This window comes from Scyliorhinus canicula, chromosome 9, assembly GCF_902713615.1.
Source record: "Scyliorhinus canicula chromosome 9, sScyCan1.1, whole genome shotgun sequence".
Taxonomy (NCBI): Eukaryota; Metazoa; Chordata; class Chondrichthyes; order Carcharhiniformes; family Scyliorhinidae; genus Scyliorhinus; species Scyliorhinus canicula.
Genome location: NC_052154.1, coordinates 76,330,534 through 76,345,178, shown reverse-complemented (window position 1 = coordinate 76,345,178; position 14,645 = coordinate 76,330,534). Strand labels below are relative to the sequence as shown.

At 49.1% G+C, this 14,645-nt stretch overlaps 1 protein-coding gene across 3 annotated transcripts in view; it reads left to right on the top strand.

Moving 5' to 3' along the window:
* smpd3 (sphingomyelin phosphodiesterase 3) overlaps window positions 1–14,645 on the top strand; it is a 553,709-nt gene that overhangs the window by 182,032 nt on the left and 357,032 nt on the right. For all 3 annotated transcript variants that reach the window (XM_038806945.1, XM_038806948.1, XM_038806947.1), the window contains exon 2: window positions 10,966–11,054. The gene's annotated coding sequence lies outside the window, so the exon portion shown is untranslated. The remainder of the gene's footprint in view (window positions 1–10,965; window positions 11,055–14,645) is intronic.

Here is a 14,645-nt window from a genome sequence, read left to right as displayed (position 1 = left end):
GAACAGAGACACAATAGGGTTTAGGTTAACAGTTTTCTTTGGGCCAGTGTTCTCAATACCCCCTGAACTTTTTGATTGCTTGTTAGTCATCCATAAGTATATCATTTATTATTTGTAGCTGAGCCTTGATGTGTTCATAAGCTATTGAACATCAAAGGCCTTGCGACTGAACACAATCCTCCCCTCACTTGGGGCCCACGTATGCACATTCCGACAGGGTTACTGGAGAAGTACCACTGATTAATTTGCTTTCCTTTAACCTCAGCAGAGGCCAATTGTAGCATTCCTAAAATTGCCTATCCTGGCTGGCCAGGAATAGAGTGGACCATTTATATATAATAATAATCATTATTGTCACAAGTAGGCTTACATTAACTCTGCAATGAAGTTACTGTGAAAAGCCCCTAGTCACCACATTCCGTGCCTGTTCGGGTACACAGAGGGAGAATTCAGAATGTCAAAATTACCTAATAGCGCGTCTTTCGGGACTTGTGGAGGAAACCCACGCAGACACAGGGAGAACGTGTAGACTCCGCACAGACAGTGACCCAAGCAGGGAATCGAACATGGGACCTTGGTGCTGTGAAGCCATAGTGCTAACCACTATGCTACTGTGCTGCCCGAGGAAATGCTGTCTCCACCAAATGGAGCCATCAAACTCAAAGATTTTTTATAAATACATAAAAAGCAAGGGGATAAACTAAGGAAACAGCAGGGTCCATTAGAGGCCAAAAGGGAACCTACATTTGGAGGTGGAAAATGTGGACATGCTACTTAATGAATACTTCACAAAAGAGGGGGATGATGCAGACACTATAGTTAAGGAGAAAGTGTATGAAACATTTAATTGGATGAACATATAGGGAATATTAACGATTTAGCGTATTTTAAAGTAAATAACTTGCCAGATCCAGATGAAATGTGTCCCTGGCTGTTAAGAGAAGTGAGGGAGAAAATAATGGGAAACATTTTCTTGAACTCTGACAACCAGTTTCCAATCGCCTGTGCCTATTGGTCTGGTACTGATGGACCGCTTAAAAAGATAGGAAGGGATGGACCAAGTAATTGCAGGCCAGTCAATCTAGCCTGTCATTTGAGTGTCCCTTTAAGAAATGTTTTTGTCTTATCACATAGCTTCAGTGATGTAATTGTGTGGGTGGAGCTGGGTTGTGGCTCTGGGAGTTGGCTTTACTTTCGCTTCGAGTTTGAACTGTTTTGTTCTGCACAGGTTGAAAAGAAGTGTCTCTCTATCTTCATTTTAAAAGCTGTTTCCAGACTACTTGATAACTTAACAGAAGTAATTCAAACCTGCTGTTTGAATTTTCTAAACCCTGGCCCAAACCTTTGTGGGGACAAATTATTTGAAAAAGTCTGAGGATCTGTATAAATCATTGTTTAGAAAGGCACAGGTTACTTCAAGACAGTCACCGTGAATTTGTTAAGGAATCGTTATGTTGACTAAAGACTGATTTTTTTTCTCTTAACAAGGAAGGTTTATGAGGGTAGTACGTAGTCTGCATGGATTTTTGCAAACCTCTTTACAAGTGGCACACTGGCCATAAATAGGAGCTCATGGATTCCAAGGAAAAGTGACAAGTTGGATCCAAAGTTAGTTTATTGGCACAGGAAGGAAAAGGTCAGTGGGTATGTTTGTGACTGGAATGCTGTTTCCATCAGAGTTATGCAGCATTCAGTACTCGATCTTCTGTTATCATGGGATATCTCAATAATTCAGATTTAAGATAAAAGGTTTGCAGATAATACAAATATTGGTCCTGGTTGGAAATGAGGAAGGAAACTGTAAACTGAAGGAAGATATCAAGGAATGGTTAAGTGGGCAGAAAAGTAGCAAATAGTATTCAAATTGGATACGGGTGAAGTAATGAATTTGTGGAGGACATAGGGAATATACAATTAATGGTAGGATACTGAAAAGTGTAGACAAACAGAAGGACTTGGAGTGGATGTTCACAAATCCCTGAAAGTGGCATGACAGATAGATAAGGTGCTTAAGAAGTCATGTGGGATGCATTCACATCATTGAATATGAGAAAAGGAAGGTTATGATAGAGCTGTATAACACCAGTTAGGGCATATCTAATGTACGGCATGCAGATCTGATCATTACATTACAGGAAGGACTTTATCATATTTGAACTGGTACAGAGCAGACTTCCAGGTATGGAGAATTTATGGTATGAGGCAAGATTAGAAAGGCTGCCATTGTTTTCTTTGAAACAAAGAAAGTTGAGAGAAATTTAATTGAGCTGTATAAAATATATAGGGCTGGACTTTTCAGCCGTTGCTGCCGCAAAATCACCACCGGTGGGACGGGGACCATGTAAAGGTCTGTTGGCCTCGGGCGGGAATTTCCGGTCGCCAGGTGGGCGTGGCCAAAAAATCCCACCCATAGAGTGGATAGGAAGGATCTATTTCCCCTAGCAGAGGAGTAAATAACCAAGGGACATAGATTTAAAGTAATTGGTAGAAAGATTAGAAGAGAATTGAGAATTAACATTTTAACCCAGGGTGGTGGGGTATGGAATTCACTGCCTGAAAGGGTGGTAGAGGCTGACACGCTCACTACATTACATTTTAAAATATTTGGATAAGCATTTGAGGTGCTATAATCTACGGGGCCACAGTACACAGTCGATTCTAGCCCAGCACAACCCAAAGCCCAACACAAGCAAATTAATCAATAATTCGCAAAACGTTTCTGGGATCTTTGGCCCTTGACTGCTTCAATGACTTACAGGCACCAGATTTGTAAGTGAAAAACAACAACTGTTTATTTATAACAAAAATGCAGCTAAGACATGTAATAATTATAATACAATAACAGAATATTACTCCCCCCTTTCGCAGTCCCACCCTCAAACATACACAACTCAGACACACACAGAGGGAGGGGTAGGGGTAAAAATAATAAGAGGATAATATGGAATGGAAGATGAGGGTCCTGGCTTCGGACATTGAAGATGCTGCAGCAGCAGGCTGTCCTCCCAGGACGCAGAGTGATTTGAACCACCGGTTGGATCGCTAACAAGGATCTTCTGGCAGGACCATTCAGTCAGAACCCCCAGGCTGAAAGGGTTCCACTGGAGAGTCACTTTAACTTTTCTTAACCTGAGCCTTCACTCAAAAGAACAGCCTCAGGCCATTGTAATTTGTATTTGTTTCCAGTTCCATTAGAATAACCAGCAGTCATTTTAAAAGGGTTTATAAACTACTGACCCTGCTTTTAGCTGGTGGCTTATCTGGATGTGCTTAAGATTTTCTTTGTCTCTCCTCCAACCAATGAGAGCTGTCTCAGCCTGAGTGTTACTCTCACTTGGTTTCCAGTCTCACTAGTATGCCCTCCATCTTTACTGAGGAGGAAATAGTCTCTGATTGGGTGTCTGAGGGAGATTTACCCTTTCAGGAAGAGAGAAACTCAAAGAGCCTCCTTCAGCTCTGATTCAAAATTAGAAACATAGTCTCTATGAGGAGGGAACATTCCAAAATGGTCAGTACCAATCAGCATAGATTCATTGATAAGCCCTGGTAATCTGAAACGGTCCATTGGCTGACAGCCAAGTCCATCAAGATATGTCATCCTTTACGCGCCCAACTGGGACGACAGGAGCTTCATCCAAAAGACCATGGCAGAAATCCCGGACATAGCGACGCATCGACTAATCATGGGGGGGGACTTCAACTGTGTACAGGACCCAAAGACGGACAGATCAAACCCCAAAATGGGGAAAACCTCAAACATGGCAAGGGAACTCGGTCACTTTATGGAGCAGATGGGAGCTGTGGACCCCTGGAGGTTCGCCCACCCGGGGGAGAAAGAATTCTCCTTCTTCTCCCCAGTACACAACGTGTTCACCAGAATTGACTTCTTTGTGGTGGGGAAAACGGTGCTTCCAGGGATAGACAAAGTGGAATACTCCACAATTGTGATATCAGACCACGCCCCACACTACATGGACGTGCGGCTGGAGACGGGAAGGGCCCAGCACCCCACATGGAGGTTGGACGGTGCCTTACTAGCTGACAAGGCCTTCAGCGAAAGGATAGCATGGGCCATAGCGGAGTACACGGAGAACAACCAAAACGGGGAGGTATCATCCTCCACGTTCTGGGAAGCGCTTAAGGCCGTGCTAAGAGGGGAAATCATTGCCTTCAAAGCGCAAAGAGATAGGGAGGAAAGGGTGGCTGGGCAGAAGCTGGTCGACTCCATACTGGAGGTAGACCGTAAATACTCCGAGGCCCCGACCGTAGAGCTCCTGGCGGAGAGAAAAGAACTACAAAGGAACTTTGACCTGCTCTCCACCAGGAAAGCAGTGCACCAACTCCGCCAGGCGCGCGGGACCCTGTACGAACACGGAGACAAAGCCAGCCGCCTGTTGGCACACCAGCTGAGAAAGCAGGCAGCCACCAGAGAAATTGGGCAAATCAGGGGTACCAGAGGCATGTTGGAAACAGAACCAGAGAGGATTAACAAAACCTTCAAGGCCTTCTACCAAGAGCTGTACACCTCAGAGCCCCCAATGGGGAAGGCTGGGATGAACCGGTTCCTTGATGGACTGGACATACCAGTCGTGGGGGAGGGCAGAAAACGGGACCTGGAAGCACCACTAGCACTGGGAGAGATCATGGACAGTATCAGCTCCATGCAGACGGGGAAGGCGCCGGGACCGGACGGATTCCCGGCGGACTTCTACAAAAAATTTGCGACAGCGCTGGCCCCGCACCTGCGGGAGATGTTCACAGACTCGCTAGCTAGGGGCACACTGCCACCCACGTTAGCACAGGCCTCAATCTCATTGATACCTAAGAAAGACAAAGACCCAACGGAATGTGGGTCATACAGACCCATATCTCTGCTGAACGCAGACGCCAAAATACTGGCCAAAATCCTAGCCAAAAGGCTAGAAGACTGTGTACCTGAGGTGGTCACAGAGCACCAGACGGGCTTCGTCAAAGGTAGACAGCTCATCTCGAACATCAGGCGCCTGCTGAAGGTGATAATGACCCCCTCCGGGGAGAGAACACAAGAGGTGATCGTCTCCCTGGACGCAGAAAAGGCCTTCGACAGAGTCGAATGGAAATACCTCATAGAGGTACTGGAGCGGTTCGGGCTTGGAACAGGGTTCACCGCGTGGGTAAAGCTCCTATACAACGCCCCCATGGCGAGTGTACGGACCAACAATACCAACTCCCAATACTTCCAGCTGCACAGGAGCACCAGACAAGGATGCCCACTGTCCCCGCTGCTGTTCGCACTAGCAATTGAACCGCTAGCAATTGCGCTCAGGGCAGCAAAAAATTGGAGGGGGATCCGAAGGGGAGGCAGAGAGCACAGAGTCTCACTCTATGCAGATGATCTGCTCCTCTACATCTCGGACCCACAAAGCAGCATGGACGGAATCATCGCGCTCCTGAAAGAGTTTGGAGCCTTCTCGGGCTACAAACTCAACATGAGCAAAAGTGAGATCTTCCCAGTACACCAGCAAGGGGGGGGGGCAGCACTAAAGGGGCTGCCGTTCAGACAAGCCCAACATAAATTCCGCTATCTGGGGATCCAACTAGCCCATGACTGGAAAGGGATCCACAAATGGAACCTCACCAGCCTGGCGGAGGAAGTAAAAAAGACCTGCAAAGATGGAACACACTCCCACTCTCCCTCGCGGGGAGAGTCCAGACGATCAAAATGAACGTATTGCCCAGGTTCCTCTTCCTGTTTAGATCCATTCCGATCTACATCCCCAAGGCCTTCTTCAAAGCGCTGGACAAACTTATCATGGCGTTCGTATGGGGGGGTAAAAATGCTAGGATCCCAAAGAAGGTCCTACAGAAAACAAAATCCAGGGGGGGGCTAGCCCTCCCGAATCTACAATTCTACCACTGGGCGGCAACAGCCGAGCGAGTAAGGGGATGGATCCAGGAGCCAGAAGCCGAGTGGGTGCGTGCGGAGGAGGCCTCCTGCATGGGGACCTCCCTCCGGGCCCTCGCCACGGCAGCACTCCCATCCCCACCCAAAAAACACTCCAGCAGCCCAGTGGTGACAGCCACCCTCCAGTCCTGGAATCAACTGCGGCTGCAATTTGGCCTGAACAAAATGTCGGACAAGGCTCCCATCTGCAACAACCATAGGTTCAAACCAGCACTGACTGACGCCACCTTCAAAAGGTGGAGGCAGGACGGGGGGACACTGACAGTCAGGGACCTATACACGGACGACAGGATCGCAACACTGGACGAACTGACAGAGAAATTTCGGCTAGCTGGGGGGAACGAGCTACGGTACCTGCAGCTCAAAAACTTCCTACGAAAGGAGACAAGGACGTACCCACAACCGCCACGACAGACACTACTGGAAGACCTACTGGACGCAAGTATCCTAGAGAAAGGGAACGGTAGCAACATGTATGACCGACTGGTAGAAAGGGACGACACCGTACTGGACGCAACAAGAAGGAAATGGGAGGACGACTTGGGGATGGAGATAGGGTGGGGACTCTGGAGCGAAGCACTGCATAGGGTCAACTCCACCTCCACGTGCGCAAGGCTCAGCCTGACGCAACTAAAAGTGGTACATAGAGCCCACTTAACGAGAAACCGTATGAGTAGGTTCTTCCCGGAGGTGGAGGACAGATGTGAACGGTGCCAAAGAGGCCCGGCCAACCACGCCCACATGTTCTGGTCTTGCCCCAGACTTGTGGAGTACTGGACAGCCTTCTTCGAGGCTATGTCCAAAGTGGTGGGGGTGAGGGTGGAGCCATGCCCGATAGTGGCGGTCTTCAGGGTTTCAGACCAGCTAGATCTATTCCTGGGGAGGAGGGCGGACGCCCTTGCCTTTGCCTCCCTGATCGCCCGCCGTAGAATCCTGTTTGGCTGGCAGTCAGCAGCACCGCCCAGAGCTGCAGACTGGCTGTCCGACCTCTCGGATTCTCTCCAAATGGAGAAAATCAAATTCGCCATCCGAGGGTCGGACGACAGCTTCCACAGAACATGGGAGTCATTCATGCAACTGTTCCGGGACCTGTTTGTGGCCAACGTACAAGAGGAAGAATAGTCGGGGGAAGGTAGCCGGGGGGGGGGGGGGGGGGGGGGGGGGCTACGGGTTAGTTACGGGGGTTTGATGGCTAGCTAAGGCCCAAAACCAAACTAAATAAATGCCACTAAACATGTTGGGGAATGTAAAATATGTATGCCGGCTAAAGGGGGAGGCCACAGTTATTACTACGAAGATGCTTACCTGTAAATATATATGTTAATTTTTGCATGTTCTTTTTTTTTCTTTCTCTCTAACAATTTGTAATTTGTTCAATATAAAACATGAAAACTGAATAAAAAACATTTATTAAAAAAAGATATGACATCCTTGATGTCAGACCAAACAGCACATCCTGCTGGAGGTTCTTTTTAAAAAAATGAAAAGTGAAGTCCATCCTAAAGGCATAGAGCAATTAAATGTCCAGGTACAAAAACTGAAATTGTCGAATAACAGAAATTAATTGAATTGGATGTGTTTATTGTCAAGTGTACCCAGGTACAGTGAAAAGTATTGTTCTGCGTACAGATCATTTTGTATATGAAAAGAAAATACATAGGGCAAACATAAAATACACAATATAAATATATAGTCACGGGCGTTGGGTGAAGAATACAGGAGTGCAGTGCTACTCAATTAAGAAGATATGTGAATAGATCAGATCAGTCCATAAGAGGGTTGTTTAGGAATCTGATAACAGCGAGGAAGAAGCTGTCTTTGAATCTGTTAGTGGGTGTTCTCAGACTGTTGCATCTCCTGCCTGATGGAAGAAATCGGAAGAGTGAATAAGCCGGGTGGGAGGGGTCTTTGATTATGTTGCCCGCTTTTCCAAGGCACCAAGAGGTGTCGACAGAGTCAATGGATGAGAGGTGGGTTTGTGTGATGGACTGGGCTGTGTTCATGACTCTCTGTAGTTTCTTACAGTCTTGGGCCAAGCAGTTGCCATCCCAGGCTGTGATGCAGCCAGATAGGATACTTTCTATGGTGCATCTATAAAAGTTGATATTATTCAATGTGGACATGGCGCATTTCCTTCGTTTCATGAGAAAGTATAGGCGCTGTTATGCTTTCCTGGTTGTAGCGTCGGTGTGGGTGGACCAGGACAGATTGTTGGTGATGTGCACACCTAGGAATTTGAAGTTGTCAACCATCTCCACCTTGGCACCGTTGATGCAGACAGGGGTGTGTACGATACTTTGCTTCCTGAAGTCAATGACCAGGGGCAAAATTCTCCCATCGGGAGACTAAGTGCCGACGCTGGAGTGAAAACCGGAGTGTTTCACTCCGGCGTCGGAGGCCGCTCCTCGCCCCCTATTCTCCCACCCCCAGGGGGCTAGGAGCGGCGCCGCGTCAATTACACGCGCCGGGCCTTGGCGCCGCGTCAAAGCGGCGCCGCGTAAATCACATGGCCGGCGGTACGTACATGACGTCACCCACGCATGCGCAGTTGCCATCTTCCCCGTGGGCGCCCCGCAAGACATGGAGGATTGATCTTGCGGGGAGGCGGAGGAAAAGAATGCATCCTTTAGAGACGCTGGCCCGCGGTCGAAAGCAGTGGTCAAAAGTCTCTGATGGTCCAGACCCCTACTGAGCTGGTGCTCAATACCCCCCCCCCCCCCCCACAGGCCGCACACACACCTTTCGCGCGCTGTTCACGCCGGCAGCGACCAGGTATGGTTGCCGACAGCGTGAACCCATCGGATTGGGCAGGCTGCTCGGCCCATCCAGGCTGGAGAATCGCTGCTCAACCGTTAGAAACAGCGAGCGGCGATTCTCCGAGCGGCCTGTCGTGTAACGCGGCACGCCTGTATGGGAGAATCGCGTGCAGGTGCCAGGGCGGCGTGGCGGGAATCGCCCGGCACTCCCGCGATTCTCCCACCCGTTGTGGGGGTCGGAGAATTGCGCCCCAGATCTTTAGTTTTGCTGGCATTAAGGGAGAGATAGTGGCCATTACACTACTCCACTAAGTTCACTATCTCCCGCTTGTATTCTGACTCATTGTTGTTCGAGATCTGACCCACTACGGTCTTGTCATCAGCAAACTTGTAGATGGATTTGGAGCCAAATATTGCCACGCAGTCGTGTGTATGTAGGAAGTATATTAGGGGTCTAAGTACACAGCCTTGCGGGGCCTCAATATTAAGAATTGTCATGGAGGTAGTGTGGTTGCTTTTCCTTGCTGATTGTGGTCTATGGGTCAGAACGTCGAGGATCGAGTTGCAGAGTGAGGAGCCAAGTCCTAGGTTTTGGAGCTTTGATATGAGCTTGGCTGGGATTATGGATTTGAAGACAGAGCTGTAGTCAATAAACAGGAGTCCTTGTTGTTGAGATGCTCCAGGGATGAGTGTAGGGCCGGGAGGTGGTGTCTGCTGTGGACCGGTTGTGGTGGTATGCAAATTGCAGTGGATTTAGGCATTCTGGGAGTATGGAGTTGATGTGCTTCATGACCAACCTCTCGAAGCGCTTCATTATGATCAATGTCAAGGCACCGGATGATAGCCGTTGAGGCACGTTGCCTGGTTCTTCTTTGGCACCGGTATGATGGTGGTTGTCTTGGAGCAGGTGGACCTCAGAACGGAGTAGGGAGAGGTTGAAGATGTCTGTGAACACATCTGCCAGCTGGTCCGTGCAGGATCTCAGTGGACAACCAGGGACCCCGTCAGGACCCATCACCTTCCGAGGGTTCACTCTCAAGAAGGCTGTCTGACTTTGGAAGCTGTGACGGTGGGTACGGTTTGATGGCTTCCTGCTCAAACCGAGCATAGGATGCATTGAGTTCATCGGGGACGGGTGCGTTGCTGCCGGAGGTTCTGCTCTGCTTCACTTTATAGCCCGTTATGTTGTTTAAGCCTTGCCACAACTTGATATTGTCTCTTGGCATCCCTGATGACTTTGCGGAGGTCGTACCTGGATTTCCTGTATCAGTAGGGAGTCAATCTCCCGATTAAGCCATGGTTTCTGGTTGGGAAACGTATGTACTACTTTCTCTGGCACACAGTCGTCTACACTTGTGCTGATAAAGTCTGTAACAGAGGTGGCATACTCATTTAGGTTGGTTTCATGTTCTAAATATGGACCAGTCCACTGACTCCAAGCAGTCACGTAGGAGCTATTCTGGTGTCTCGGACCAGCACTGCACAACCTTCTTAGCCGGATTCTCCTGCTTAAGTTACTGCTTGTATGCAGGGGGAAGGAGCACCATCTTATGGTCTGATTTTCCAAAGTGCGGTTGGTGGGTGGATCCATATGCGCCCTTGATTTTTATGTAGCAGTGGTCGAAAGTCTCTGATGGGACAGGAAATGAGTTAGTGGAATTTTGGCAGTACACTCTTGAGGTTCACCTTATTGAAGACCCTGGCCACAATGAACAAGGCCTCCGGGTGAGCTGTTTCATTGTTATTTGTAACTGTGTACAATTCATCCAGCACCTTCTTCACTTCTGCTTGGGGTGGGATGTAGACCATTGTGATAATGGCTGAAATGAATTCCAGTGGAAGGTAGTATGGGCGCATTTCGGAGTCAGGTATTCCAGGTAAGAGGAAAAACAAGGGGCAGACAGTGATGAACAGGAGAGCCATTACACTGGAAAGCTATTTTTCAACTTGCACAGGCAGGATTAACCAAATTCCCACCTCCTGTGTCATAATTTCTGTGATGGTTTGACTTTCTCCCTTTCAATTTATTTCTTTTAGAATATGGGCTACGCTTTATTATTGAACACTCAAGAATAATTCTTACTTGAGATTGTACTTGGGGCTTTTTCTGTTTGTCCTGTTTCCTTTGCTTGGGATTGATCAGAAATATGCAATTACTTTGCAGATATTGAATTTAAAATTTAAAAAGTTTGTTTACGTCACAAAAACTGGCCCTTCAATATTCAAGAAGTTAGAGTTTAAATAATTCCACGTTTGTTTCTACAGAGTGAAGCTGGAGCAGACAAGACAACCACTGAACTGGGAGCTTGCAGGAAAGCCACATTCTCACCTGTGGTTGTGACCATTTGTCAAAGGTTAGTTAACTTTCATTATCAGATGGCAATTCTCCATATAATTTCAGGGAGCTTTCCTTTATTTATAGAGATTTTGAAGATCTAAATCCAGGAGTGTATAAACTGTAGGGAATGAATCCAGTTTGTGGATACTGTAGGAATCTAATCCCAGTTACTAGACATTGTAAAATTGAATTCTAATTTGTGGATGCAGCTGGGAATTTATCCAAATTGATAGATTCTGCAGAACTCCAATTGCAGTTTCTAGACACTAGCCAGAATTCTCCAGTCGTTGCGATTCAATTTTCCTGCCGGCAGCGCAGCCCCACCAGCGTGTTTCCCAGCAGCGTTGGGGTGGTTACAACGGGAAATTCCATCGACAATCGACAGGAAGATAGAATCCCACCGCCAACGAACGGCGCACGGTCGAGAAACAAGTGGCTGGCGGATCTGAAAATCCTGCCCACCATAAGGATCTAATCCCAATTTATAGATACAATAGGGAGCTCATTCTAATTTATGGGTACATTGGGTATCTAATTTCAGTTTCCAAATACAGGGCGAAATTCTCCGACCCCCAGCAGGGTCGGAGAATCGCCTGGGGCCGCCGAAAATCCCGCCCCCGCCGTGACAGAGATTCTCCGCCACCCGGGAAGTGGCGGCGGCAGGAATCTCGCCACTCCGATCGGAGAGGCCCCTGCGGTGATTCTCCGGCCCGGATGGGCCGAAGTCCCGCCGCTGGGAGGCCTCTTCCGCCGCCGAGGTTTGAACCACTTCTGGAATGGCGGGATCAGCGACGCGAGCGGGCCCCCAGGGTCCTGGGGGGGGGGGGGGGGGGGGGGGGGGGCGGGGGGCGATCGAACCCCGGGGGGTGCCCCCACGGTGGCCTGGCCCGCGATCGGGCCCCCCGCTCAGACTCCGTGCCAGCGCCCTGGGTGCACTATTTTCCTCCGCGTCCGCCACGGCCTCTGCCATGGCGGAAGCGTAAGAGAACCCCACAGCGCGCATGCGCCGGCAGTGACGTCAGCGGCCAGCTGCCGCTGATGTCACTGCCGGCGCATGCGCTGACCGGCGAAAGCCTTTCAGCCAGCCCAGCTGCCGGGGGCGCCGGTTTATTGCGCCAGTCTTCTGGTGCAAACCGCTCCGGCGCGGGGCTGGCCCCCAAAGGTGGGGAGAATTCCCTACCTTTGGGAAGGCGCGACCCCTGAGTGCTTGGCGCCACTCCCCTACTCCGGGACCCTCCGTCACGACGGGTAGGGGAGAATGCCGCCCACAGTTGGGATCTAATCCCATTTGCGATACCATAGAGCTTATTCATATCGTCACTTTGGTATTGGAGCCCAAAGCCATCATAGCAACGTGCAGAACATTCAAAGAGATTATGGGCGTGATTTATTTTTTAAATGTAGAGTACATTCTGGGCAGGATTAGCAAGACCATTCCAGGTGCTACCTGCTATCTAACGGCACTTTGTTGCTATTTGGCCCCTGACAGGAAATTTCCCCCCCAAGGCCACACTTAGCATCATTTCCTGCATTGAGGAATGATGAGGCATTACTAGGGTGCCAGGCTGGCAGTGCCAAGGTGCCCAGGTGGCGCCAGCAGTGCCAGGGTGCCACTCTGCAAGAGTCCGACCATCTGTGGTCCTCCAATCACCATTTGTGGGGACCTCTGGCTAGGGCCTCCTCAGCGATGTGAGTAGATGCCAGGTGGCTGTTTGATGTGGTGTATGCATAGTTAAGTAGGCTTTTTCTTTCAAATGTATTTTATTCCAAACTTGTATAAATGATTATAAAACATAAAAAATCCGGGGAGCAAACTCCCCAACACGTCATTATACAGTTCATACAAATGATTCCCCTTTTTCAACACCCCCCCTGCCCACGCCCCCCGATGAACAACTCCTCAAACATGGCCACGACTATCCTCCACCTTGCCTCGAAGCACTCCGCTGAACCCCTCAATTCGTATTTGATCTTTTCCAGCCAAAGGAAGTCATGTAAGTCACCCAGTCAGGCGTTACCGACCGCCATTCCAGTAAGATCCTTCGCCGGGCAATCAGAGAGGCGAAGGCTACAACATTGGCCTTCCTCCCCTCCATCAGATCCGGCTTCTCTGATATCCCCAATATTGCCACCAAAGGGTCCGATCCAACCTCCTCCCCCACTATCCTTGTTAGCCCGCAAATATTCTCGCCCAGAATCTCTCCAACTTCTCGCACCCCCAGAACATTTGTGCGTGTGATTCGCTGGTCCTCGCCCACACTTCTCGTATTCATCTGCCACTCCGCGCCCACTCATTCTCGCCCGAGTCATATGTACCCTGTGTACCACCTTGAACTGTATCAGGCTTATCCTTGGGCACAACAAAGTCGTGTTTATCTGCCTAGTGCCTCACTCCATAGTCTCCAGTTTATCTCCCCTCCCAGCTCCCCATCCCACGTCTCCTTAATCTTCACCATCTACTCGCCGCCCTGCTCTCCCAGCACACATATATGCCTCTAATCCTGCCCTCCCCTTCCATGTCCGGAAGCAGCAATCGCTCCAACAGGACATATCTCGGTAACGTGGGGAACCCTTTCCAAACCTTCCATGCGAAGTCCCTTTCCTGTCAGTACCTAAACTCACTTCCTGTCGGGAGCTCTGCCCTTTCCTTCAGTTCCTCTACACTGGCAAACCTCCCTTCCAAATACAGATCCCTTTCCCTGACCAGCCCCACTTCTCTCCACTTCTTATACTTATGTCACCCCCGGCTTAAATCCGTGGTTTTCGCACAGTGACATCAACACCAACATCCCCTTTATCCTCCTTAGCTGGTTCCAGACCTTTACTGTGGACTGTACCACCGGGTTCTCCGAGTCTTTCCTTGGCTCCATTGGCAATGCTGCCATCACCATTGCCCTCAGGCAGGACCCCCTACAGGATTCTTCCTCCAGCCTGGCCCACTCTGCCCCCTCTCCTTCCCACCGCCACCTCAGCTTCTCCGCAATCGCCGCCCAACAATAATGCAGCAGGTTGGGCCATGCCAACTCCTCTTCTGCCTCTGTTTCTGTAACAGGGTCCTCTTAAACCTTGGTAACTTCCCTGCCCACACAAAGTCTGAGATAATGGTAATGTCCCACTGTAAACATTTACATGTGACGGGTGCGTGGGGTGGGGAGAGAGATATTAATCGAGGTGGTAACACAATGGGGTAGGTCAAACCTCCTCATTTATGGGATGGGCTAGTAAAGGAAAATCCAGTCCTACATGACTTAGTAAACAAGTTATCGATGTTGGACAACTGAAAACACTTCAAATGACAATGATAACCGCTGATTTCCGCATGCATAGTTATTTCCTTGCAAGGTATACTGACAAATCAATGCAAATTAATTAATTTCCAACCAATTCAGATTCACTGTTCGCTATCTGATAGTAACTGGTTTTGTGTCTAATCATGTCAAAATGGGTGAAATCGATATGTGTTTGCACTATGCACCATCTTCCCTACTACTGTGTGAATACATCTTACAATTGTCCTATCTTAAGTGCTCTCCTCTCTGAAAACATATTAGGGGTGCAGATGTAAAGCAGTTACACTGCTGTGATTTCTTATAGTTCAGCAACCAGC